This window comes from Neomonachus schauinslandi, chromosome 14 (genome assembly GCF_002201575.2).
Source record: "Neomonachus schauinslandi chromosome 14, ASM220157v2, whole genome shotgun sequence".
NCBI lineage: Eukaryota > Metazoa > Chordata > Mammalia > Carnivora > Phocidae > Neomonachus > Neomonachus schauinslandi.
Genome location: NC_058416.1, coordinates 15,450,332 through 15,461,178, shown reverse-complemented (window position 1 = coordinate 15,461,178; position 10,847 = coordinate 15,450,332). Strand labels below are relative to the sequence as shown.

General features: G+C 34.5%; 1 pseudogene; it reads left to right on the top strand.

Moving 5' to 3' along the window:
- The first annotated feature begins 6,895 nt into the window (after positions 1–6,895).
- The window catches only part of LOC110576998, a 29,735-nt pseudogene continuing 25,783 nt past the window's right edge, over positions 6,896–10,847 (top strand).

Sequence of the window (10,847 nt, the reverse complement as noted above, 5' to 3'; positions counted from 1 at the left end):
GAGTCTGCTTCTCTCCCTCTCCTTTTGCCCCTCCCCCTGCTCCCATACTCTCTCTAAAATAAATAAGCAAATCTTAAAAGAAATCATTCTTCATAATGCAGGCTTTGAGAAAATGTGGGAGCTTTTGAGAAAAAATATAAATTACATGTGTCAACAAATAGGATGTGGAGATACGAACGGCAATTCAATTCCCTCATTGTAGGGAGCCATTTAGAAAGGCCTCAACGAACTCAGATAATTGAAAGAATTAATGTTGAAAGCAAAGCATCGGTGTTGCTTTACATGTTAATATTTTGTGTTCAAGTAAAAGCATACATTACTTGAAAACAATTTCAAATTTTGATAACATCACAGGGTCTATTTACTAAGTCACTAGGTAGGCAGGAATAGTTAGTATGTTATGTTGTTTCAGCAAAATGAAGAGATTAAGGTTGGAAGATCTAGTTTTTGGTCTGGAGTCAAAACTCTGCCCTGACAGTTGCTACTTGTACTTTTTTTTTTTTCTAAAGATTTTATTTATTTATTTGAGAGAGAGAATGAGAGACAGAGAGCACGAGAGGGAAGAGGGCAGAGGGGGAAGCGACCCCCCGCTGAGCAGGGAGCCCGATGTGGGACTCGATCCCGGGACTCCAGGATCATGACCCGAGCCGAAGGCAGTCGCTTAACCAACTGAGCCACCCAGGCACCCGCTACTTGTACTTTGTTGGGCAAACTCTCTTAAGTTTTCTGTAGGTTTCTATACTGTGGATATTTTGTTAGAATTATATATCTGTATAATGCAAATGGTGATTTACAAGAACAAAACAAAACTCTTTTTTTCAACTTTAAAGATCAAGCTAATAAAAGAAAGATATCCTGTAGTTATCCACAATAACTACAAAGAACAATATATGGTTTCGAGTATATTATATGATTGTGATCTTTTCTCCTTCCAATATGTATAAACAATAAGTTTGCAAGTGCTTATTGGAAAATGAAGGTGAAATGAAAGATGAAAGAATCACATGAATGTAAAAGACCAGATGAAAGCATGAGAGATTTTCTCTGTACTTTGTGTATTTAGAATATCATGCTTCATGGTATTGTTGAAAACAATTTCTCAGAGATGAAAAGAAATTTTCCCAGAAGACATCAGTGATTTACAAAAACAGATGAAGTCAAACCACACAAAGTAAACACGTATCAATGTCTCTGGGTGTTTATCGAGTTATCATGTCTTTCTGTCCCACAGCTTTAGCTGTTTACTCTATCTTGAAATTTATCTTTCTCTTTGAACCCATATAATCAGAAATTATGTGGAAAGAAAGGCTAATAAATATGACCTAGGTGAAGGGAATGATGGAACCCTTCTTTGGATATTACAGTGTGACTACACATCATATAAATGTGTAAACCATTACATGATATTAAGCACTGTGAAAGTGTATAAGGAATTGAATTATACTTTTTCTCACCTTCAAAGTTTATACAATCTAAAATATCGGGAGTATCGACATAGGTAAGTTAAGAAATAAGAAAATATTAGGTAACAATTGTCACAATCTTGTATGTTTAACATGTTGAAATACCAAACATTTTTTATATCATGGTCCAAATATAATTTCTTCCACTTTGGTAGCTAATAGGTGCACAAATGTGGGCAAGGTGCATAACCTTTTTGTGCTTCCCTTTCCTTATCTGAAAATGAGTGTCATAGTATCTGCACATGGCGTAGATTGTTAATGCTTCCCAATATCCATCTCATCTTTGTATTAGTAACGCTAAACCTCCTCTTCTCTGCTCACCTCTTTCCTCCCTTATATACAAAGTGTTAGCAGGGACAATGTCCATCCAGCAGGAGACTATAGTTTCTATCCTAACCTCCTAGCAGCTCCGTGTGGCCATGTCAGCTCTCTGGTCATGTGACTAAGTTCTGGCCAATAAGATGTGCACAAGTTCTAGATCACACCTTAAGTGATGGTCTAATTTCTCTTGTTTTCCTTTCCCCCATTCCTTGGTTTAGAATTCAGATACAGTGCTAACGAGCTAGCTTTGTGAATGAAAAGTGGGTGAAAGCAACAGTTTTGACCTGTGCTGTCCAGTTCAGTGGTTACCAGCCTCGTGCGGCTGGTCAACACTTAAAATGTGGTTATTAATTTTTGAACTTAATTAATTTTTTTATTTGGCTTTAATGAATTCAAATTTAAAAACTGATACTCTAGTTATCAAAGAACTTTTAAAAACTTTTTTATTTATTTACTTGAAAGAGAGAGAGAAAGGGAGAGAGAGCATGACCTGGGGGAGAGAGAGAGGGAGAAGCAGACTCCCTGCTGAGCAGGGAGCCCGATGCAGGGCTCAATCCCAGGACCCGGAGGTCACGACCTGAGCTGAAGGCAGCCACTTAAATGACTGAGCCACCCAGGCGCCCCTCAAAGAACTTTTTAAGTATGTTTGAAACACACATAAATTAATCTTTTTTTATCTGTTTTTTTTTTCAAATGAAGCTTTTATGAAATCTAAATATGGACTAAGTATTTCCCAATTAACATGTAATTAAACATCCACTTAACATCTAATTGAGATGCATGTTTGAATTATAATATTTTGTATATAATAGGTTAAACTGAATGAATTTTTAAACATAATTTCACCTGTTTCTATTTTTTTAAATGTGATTAATAGAAAATTAAAAATTACACATGTTATTCCTTACATATATATCTCAGAGAGCACTGGTCTAGGGGATGGGAGAGTCACAAGATAGAAGGAACCCTGGTCTTTGGATGACCTCATGGACAGAATAATACAACTGCCCTGAGCCATTTACCAGTTTAGAATTCTATGTAGGAGAGCAATAAATCTTCTAATTGGCTTAAGTTACTATTTTTGTTTCTGTTAAAGCAGCCATATATGGTTTTAACTAATAAACTACTTCATAGAGCTTGGGAACAACTAAATGAGTTAATGCTCATTAAGGTTTAGAACAGATTGTGCCTCAGACTAAAGGCTCAATGCCTATAAATTATTATCGTTATTAAATCTCTCAGTTTCAATGGCATTTTCTACCCCCTTATAATTCTGTATCATTTTATGTGTTTGTATAATGCCATCATCACTATCAATTTCATGCATTTTTAAAAAGATTTTATTTATTTATTTGAGAGAGAGCAAGAGAGAGAGAGAGAGAAAGAACAGAGGGAGGGGCAGAGAGAGAGGGAGAAGCAGACTCCCCACTGAGCAGGGAGCCCAACGTGGGCTCAAACCCAGGACTCCAGGATCATGGCCTGAGTGGAAGGTAGACACTTAACCAACCCAGGAGCCCCTCAATTTCATGTATTTGAATTAGAATGCACTTTGGAAAATTTCTCAGAAGGCATATGTTCCTTTTCTATAATCTGTTAATCTCAAAGATGATAAACAGCTCTTGCTCAGAGTTTTACTAATATATGTATTACATTCAACCACCATCCCTTCACCATTGTTTCTACAACCATAAGGAAAACACAGTCATGTCACTGCATATCTCAAACCCTTCTCTGGTTTTCTCTTATTTCTTTTGCTCTAAGGATAAGCACCAAACACATTCATGTGCCCTTCCCACCTCCCCAGGATTACTTCTCCCTGTTGGTTTTCTGGGCTGTCCTATACTGTGGTTTTCTCTTATTTCTTCAATTGACATCTCAATATCCTGTGCATTTGTTTGATTCTTCCTTGAATACGTCTCTTCTCTCAGCATGTAGTTAAATCATACTAATCCTACATGTTTTAGCTCACATGTTGTCCTCTGTAGAGAGGACTTCCATGTTCGTCTCCTGCTAAATGTTCACAGAGCACCTTGATGGCACCTTCCTGTACCACCCTGTCCCATGTCTCTTCTAGAATCTATGATTATCATCCTTGTTATAAATGTAGCACTTTTTCCCTTATTAAAATATGACACTTTTCTGTCCATTACTCACTTTTCTGCTAAGTTGTAACTTCCTTACGGGCAGTATTGAATGTACATTTGGTACTTCCCCTCCCACATCAAAACAGAACTTCTTTTTTTTCTTTAATGTAAGCTCTATACCCAACTTGGGGCTTGAACTCACAACCCCGAGATCAAGAGTCACATGCTCTACTGACTGAGCCAGCCAGGTGCCCCAAGACACAACTTCTAATAAATGTATTAAGCTGCCAAATAAACTATACAAAAATTGACCAATATTTGGTGTGATAATTCAGAGAAAAATAAAGATCACTTCGGCTCACTGATGGAGGTAAGAAAATATCTATGGAGCTACTAAGATGTGAGTTGGAACTTCTCAGATAGAATTCAGGATAGGGTTAAGAGAGTGGATTGTAGAACCAGAATAGCTGGGATTGAGTCTTGGATCTGCCAGTTAGTAGCTATGTGATTCTTAGCAAATAACATGAATTCTCAGTGCCTTAGGTTCTTCATCTGTAAAATGGAGTAAGTAAACAGCAGTGTTATAAGGTTTCAGGGAGAATTAAATGAGTTCATACAAATTTAGCTTGGAAGAGTGCGTGGCACATAGAAGTACTTGATAAATATGCATTAAATGTAACTTTTGGATTAGAAGAAAGGAAGAAGGAAGGCATTTAAAACAGATGAAATTTTACAAAATATAATGAGGGGAAGTAAGAAAAAGAGTGAATGAACTTACTTTTGAGATGCAGAAAATTTCTATAAATGCATACTAAGAGGTTAACACAAGGAAAGAGTCAATAAAGGACTTTATCAAATAGTAGTTGGGAAGCAGTGCACTCTTTTGGTCAGAGCAAGTGGCATTCTCAAAATGATTTTTTGTTTGTTTTTGTCTGTCAGGATTGCCAGAGAAAAGAGTGACATAAAGAATTAATATTAGAAGACCTTAAGAGGCATTATCTCAATACCACAAAGCCATGAGTAAGTATTAGTACCATGCACACTTTATTGATGGCAGAACTGAGGTAAGGAGACATGCCAAAATCATAGACTTTCTATGAAGATTCAACATATGAAAAATATTTAGCACAGTACAAAATACAGTAGGGGTCCAGTGAAAGAAATCTGTAGGCGTTAATATTAGTATCAATCATAAGAGGGGAGTATTGTCCTCTTTTTCCCCTTTGTAATCCTATATAATGCCATGTAATATAAGAAAGCTTTCACATGCTTTGGAGAGACAAATTGTGGGTTTTAATTTTAATTTACTTGTGTTTACAAACGTATAAAATTAGGGTAAGGTGAAACAAACAACAACATTAATTTCCCTTTGGGCTGGGGAGGGTTTTGGCCTGAGCATGTCTACAAATAAAAATCTAATTGCCAACATGAGGACATGAAAGGAAGAACTGAATGATAGCTAGAGAGTAATTTATGGATCAAAACCCATTTCCTCAGAATTGGGATTGTTTGAGTCTTGAACATAGAGTGCCGCTGGCTATTATGTGTGAGAAAGGAAGGGGCAGGTGAGGAGCTTCGGGGATGAACTTGGAATGTGAGAGATGACACACTGCACAGGTAGTGGGCGATCTTGGGTGGGCCAATTGATGGAGATGAGGGTGAGTCTAGGAGTCCTGAGAAGGGTTCATCTTTGCAGAATGAAGATAATGGGATAATTTTCCTTAATGGATGTCATGATACTATTAGAGCAAAGAAGTTCTGCAGATCATTCAAAGAAATGGAAAGACAGCTGTGGACTCCTTGCGGTTTATTTTTTCTATTTTCCCACATATATGCCACTTCTACCATCATCAATCAGTTCCACTGGAAAGCAATGGAAGGGGGAAATGGTTTTCAAATCATCAAATATATATATTTTTGTTTGTTACAGGCTCTAAGTGGACTCCTTAATGAGGAAAAAGCTGCAGTAATGTCTCAAATTGGGTTGAAAGTTGTAAATGGCTTTTGATAAACCACAATGTTTTTTTCATTATTATTAGAATAAATTAAGTTACTTAATCATTTTATAAATTGCACCCAAATGCCTAGGATAGAGGATAATGTATTCCCGGTGATTTTCTTATGTGAATCATCAGTGTTTTCCTGCTCTCTCATTAACATGCTTAAACTTGCTTAATAAAGAAAAATGATGTTGACCAGCATATTATTTAATAGTTGTAAATCCCAAGGGATAAGTGGACATTTGATTAATTCTGGAGAAAATTTGCAGAATTTTCTGCAGAATGCAGAAAATTTGCATACTTGGAAATGAGGCTCAGAAGTGAAGACCATTATGTATTTTTGGATTATTTAAAATGTTAAGGTTGTCAGGCAGCTGGTGGCTTAGTCGGTTAAGCGGAAACCTTCAGCTCAGGTCATGATCTCAGGGTCCTGGGATCCAGTCCCTCATTGGGCTCCCTGCTCAGCAGGAAGCCTGCTTCTCCCTCTCCCTCTGCCTCTCTCCCCTGCTTGTGCTCTCTCTCTCTCAAATAAATAAATAAAATCTTAAAAAAAAAATAAAATGTTAAGGTTTTCAATCCAAAGGCAAGTAAATACCTGTGTTGCAAGGGTGTGAATTGTATTGTTAACATGCCCATGCATTTTTTTTCATTTCTGCCCTAGAATGTTAAGTACCTAACACTTTACCCTGCAGATAAAAGTTGTAATTGTCAAAAGGGAAGTTGAAGCCCATTCCTTTTTTGACAGGAAATCATACTTTTAAAAAGCTGTAGCGTTTAAACACAAATACATTACAATCATCTTTTGTTTAATTCTCTAAACAAATAAAAGCATTGTATCCCTGCCATTTTTACAAATAATGAAATTGCTTCAGATTTCTGTGCCATCAATAAAAAGGGCTTTAAGAGAATCTATGTTATAAGTTAGAGCAGTTACACACCTTTCATGGTCAGGTTCTTTTCCATCACATAAAAATCACTCTCTGGCTCCAGGCAATCTTTGAAAGCAGATACTATTTCTTCAGAGAACATGGATGTCAAGGATTGTGGAGATAGCCGGACAAGTAAGTTGAAATTTTGTGAGAAGAAGTGGGAATTCAATGGCAATTATTATTAACTGAAAGAGTGGGATTTTGAGTGTTACTTGTCAAAAAGTGCAGACTGTCAAACAAGTCTTACTTATTTTATATGATTACTAATCACATATATGAATCATATATCACATATTTTGACAAAAACATTTTAGCAATCTTTGTCTTACATATTTAAACAATCATTTTGTTATTAAATATAAATTTAATATAATTTTAGGTTGTAGATTCAATGTGTAAGTTGAACTATTAATGAAGGATAATTCTTATACCAATATATCAGATCTTTGGTTTTTACATAATTTCTTTATAAACATTTGTAATACTGTTCCATGTGTAGAATTTTTTTAATTTCACTTTTTCTTGTAATTGTTATTTCCACCAATTATTTAAAAGGACTTATGCTTCTCAAACTTTAGTTACTTTAGAATTTATGTTATTAATTATTATTCATTCTGTATAGGAGTGAAACTTTAAAAAGCAATTTTCCTCTAGAAAAAGAATTTTTACGAAGAATTAACCTAATATATGTCTGTCTACAGGGTCAACGTGTAATATGGAAATTTGTTTTTAAGTACTCTGCATGCTTTACTGATAATCTCACATTTTTGTAATTTCTGTCTTGCACAGTTTCTTCATGTATCAGGTTTTTATCCTTTATGGAAAAGGCTCTAATAGAACATTTTTATCTGTCATACATAAACACTTAAAAGTGCTTAAACATTGTATCAAAACTAAACCAAATTGATTTTGCTACAGTCTAAAAATGCAATCTGAAATATATAGAGAATGGTTTATTTTATTTTAAGAAAAATCCATTAGAACTGGAAGCATTTAATACCACTAAGCTTATAAAGTCAAAACTACAAAATTTAGCTAGAAACTATTTTCTAATTACTTCGTATTTTCTGTCTAGCTGTAGGCAAAACACCTTGATATTATGAATTACAGTTTATATGTCCTTCCCTGCACCACATGCCCAGAACATTAAAAGATATTTAAGAATGACTTGTTTGCTTGATTGGATATTTGGTTTAATATTTTTATTGAAGAGGACTTCAGGATTTGCTGTTTTTAAATATTAATGTTTGAAGGATAACTTAATGGTCTTTGGATTCAAACATCTGTCTATAAATCCTGGTTCTACCACATAAGCTATTTTTGTTAATAATAATAGCATCTATATCATAACCCTGTGTTATGAGGATTGAATAGAACAATACATATGAGATTTTAGAATTATTTAGAATTATTTATATTTAGGATTATTACTGTTACTTAACTTCTTTAAATTTGTTTCTTTATCTGCATACTGGCAAAATGGGATTATGTTGTAGGATTATTGTGAGGATTAAAATGTGTGCAAGGCTCTTAAAATATAGTAGACATTATTACATATATTAAATGTTAGTAGCAGGATCTTATTATGAAGTGGGCATTGTTATTTATAATTAAACATGGTAGATCTTAATTACTAAATTCCTAATCCTGTACACTAAACTGATATGAAACTAACAACCACAAATTGTATCATTTGTTCTCTATATGGTTATAAAAGAGCTTACATAATTTCAGTAGAATTAATGCTCCTCTCCAGTTTATACCTACCCTTCAGAGATCACATGTGGATGTAAATAAGAATTTCAATGATTATGAATTTCTTGAAAGCATCTATTTATAGATAAAAGCACTAAATACATATTATCAGCATGCTTTAATAACCACAAAATACTTCCTTTTTTAACTTAGATAAGGAACAGATGAGAAAAAAATCTTTTCAGTCATGCTTTTCAATCAACTGAGAAAAATGCAACAAAAGATGTTCAGACAGACAATGTAATGACTAATTTATCAAATGCTTATGCTTCAGGTATGGATGTCGGTAACAAATGTTATTTGTTTCATTCTTTTTTGTCATCTACATATTTATTGAAGCAATTGTAATTTCTTTAAGATTTGATGCTTTAACTTTTTTTTTTTTTTTGAGAGAGAGAGAGAACGTGCAGGGAGGGGCAGAGGGAGAGGGAGAGAGAGAATCTCAAGCAGCCTCCATGCCCAGCATGGAGCCTGACTCAGGGCTGGATCTCACAACCCTGAGATCATGACCTGAGCTGAAACCAAGAATCAGCCGCTTAACTGACTGAGCCACCCAGGCGCCCCTTGATGCTTTCATTTTCTTTTAAACGTACAATTAGCAGCTCATTTTTTGACTAGACAATATAATAAGGTCAACCTGGGGCATCTTGATGGTTCAATTACTCCAATGGCATTAATCTAAAATGGCTTTTTTTTTTTTTTTTTGGTGAAAATTGTTATCCAGTGGGACTTTGAATGAAAATTATAAGTAAGATTTGGACAAATGCTACTTGTTATTTGACATGGCCTTTTAATATCTTTAATCTCCAATGAACAAAACTCTGTCTCCAGTGGTGATTTTCTTTGGTATTCTAGTTACTGACCTGGCTGTTTATCTCTTTTTTTTTTCTCTAGATTTGTTGCCATCCAAGGATGGTAAAGATTTAACAAAATGTTTTTTGGTACAAGTGGTAAATATTCTTCTGCATTACATCAAAAAAAGTTTTGATGTTAAGGGTAAAATACTGGACTTTCATTATCCTCATCAACTTCTTGAAGGTTTGGATGGGTTTAACTTGGAACTGTCTGACCTCCCAGAATCTTTGGAGCAGTTACTTGGTGACTGTACAGATACCTTAAAATACGGTGTTAAAACAGGTAATTTTCAAACTGATGCTCCTGAACTGGAGATGGATTGAATAGTCTTAGGTTTATGTATATGTTGAAAATGGTCCAGTTTTACTCATTTTTATTTAAAACATTGGTGTTATCACATATGAATTGTTTATTAATTAACAAGAAAAGTAAATAAAATAGTTTTGGTTTGGGGAGTTATATCCCAATGGCAACTAAATGTTCCATTTTAACTTATTTTCACTTATCTATTTCATTTGGTCATATTTATTATTGATGCTCAATTGATTATCCTTTTACATCAATAAAATATAGAGAGATAAAAAATTATATATGTATAAATATGTATATATATCCTATATTTTAGAAATTGTGTTTTCTTTTTTTTTTTTTTTTTTTTTTTTAAAGATTTTATTTATTTATTTGAGACAGAGAGAATGAGATACAGAGAGCATGAGAGGGAGGAGGGTCAGAGGGAGAAGCAGACTCCCCGCCGAGCAGGGAGCCCGATGCGGGACTCGATCCCGGGACTCCAGGATCCTGACCTGAGCCGAAGGCAGTCGCTTAACCAACTGAGCCACCCAGGCGCCCAGAAATTGTGTTTTCTGATTAGCTTTATTGTAACTTTATTCTTAACCACTTAGAGCAATGATACTTCCAGGAGTTAACACTGTTTCAATAGGCTCTATGGAACTCTATTTCTAAAATCTTAACTGTTTACTAAATAATGTATTGGAAACAACATAATCTTTGGAAAGAGACACACACAAAAAGGGTTCAACTACAACCTATATCCCTGGGTTTATTATTCATTTCTTACTATGTGATCTGTGAAAATACTTCATGTATATTTTAATAATTAGAAATCATTTGTGTATGATGACTAGCCTAATATTTGATAGAAATCAAATAGACACTTAAAATAATGTATTTTTGACATCCCAGAAACTTTTAGCATCACAAATATTTTATCTTCAGACCAAACTGATCAACCATGCTAACAAGCAAAAATGACTTATATTTAAGAATGCTCATTTCTGCATTAATTTTAATACCAAAACCCCAAAAAAAGTATACTCATTTTGACATTTATCTTATATAAACTGGATATCCTTTGAGAGACACTATGCAATGTTACCATTTAAAGTCCTAGGAAAGTCATGGGGAATTTCTCACAGAATT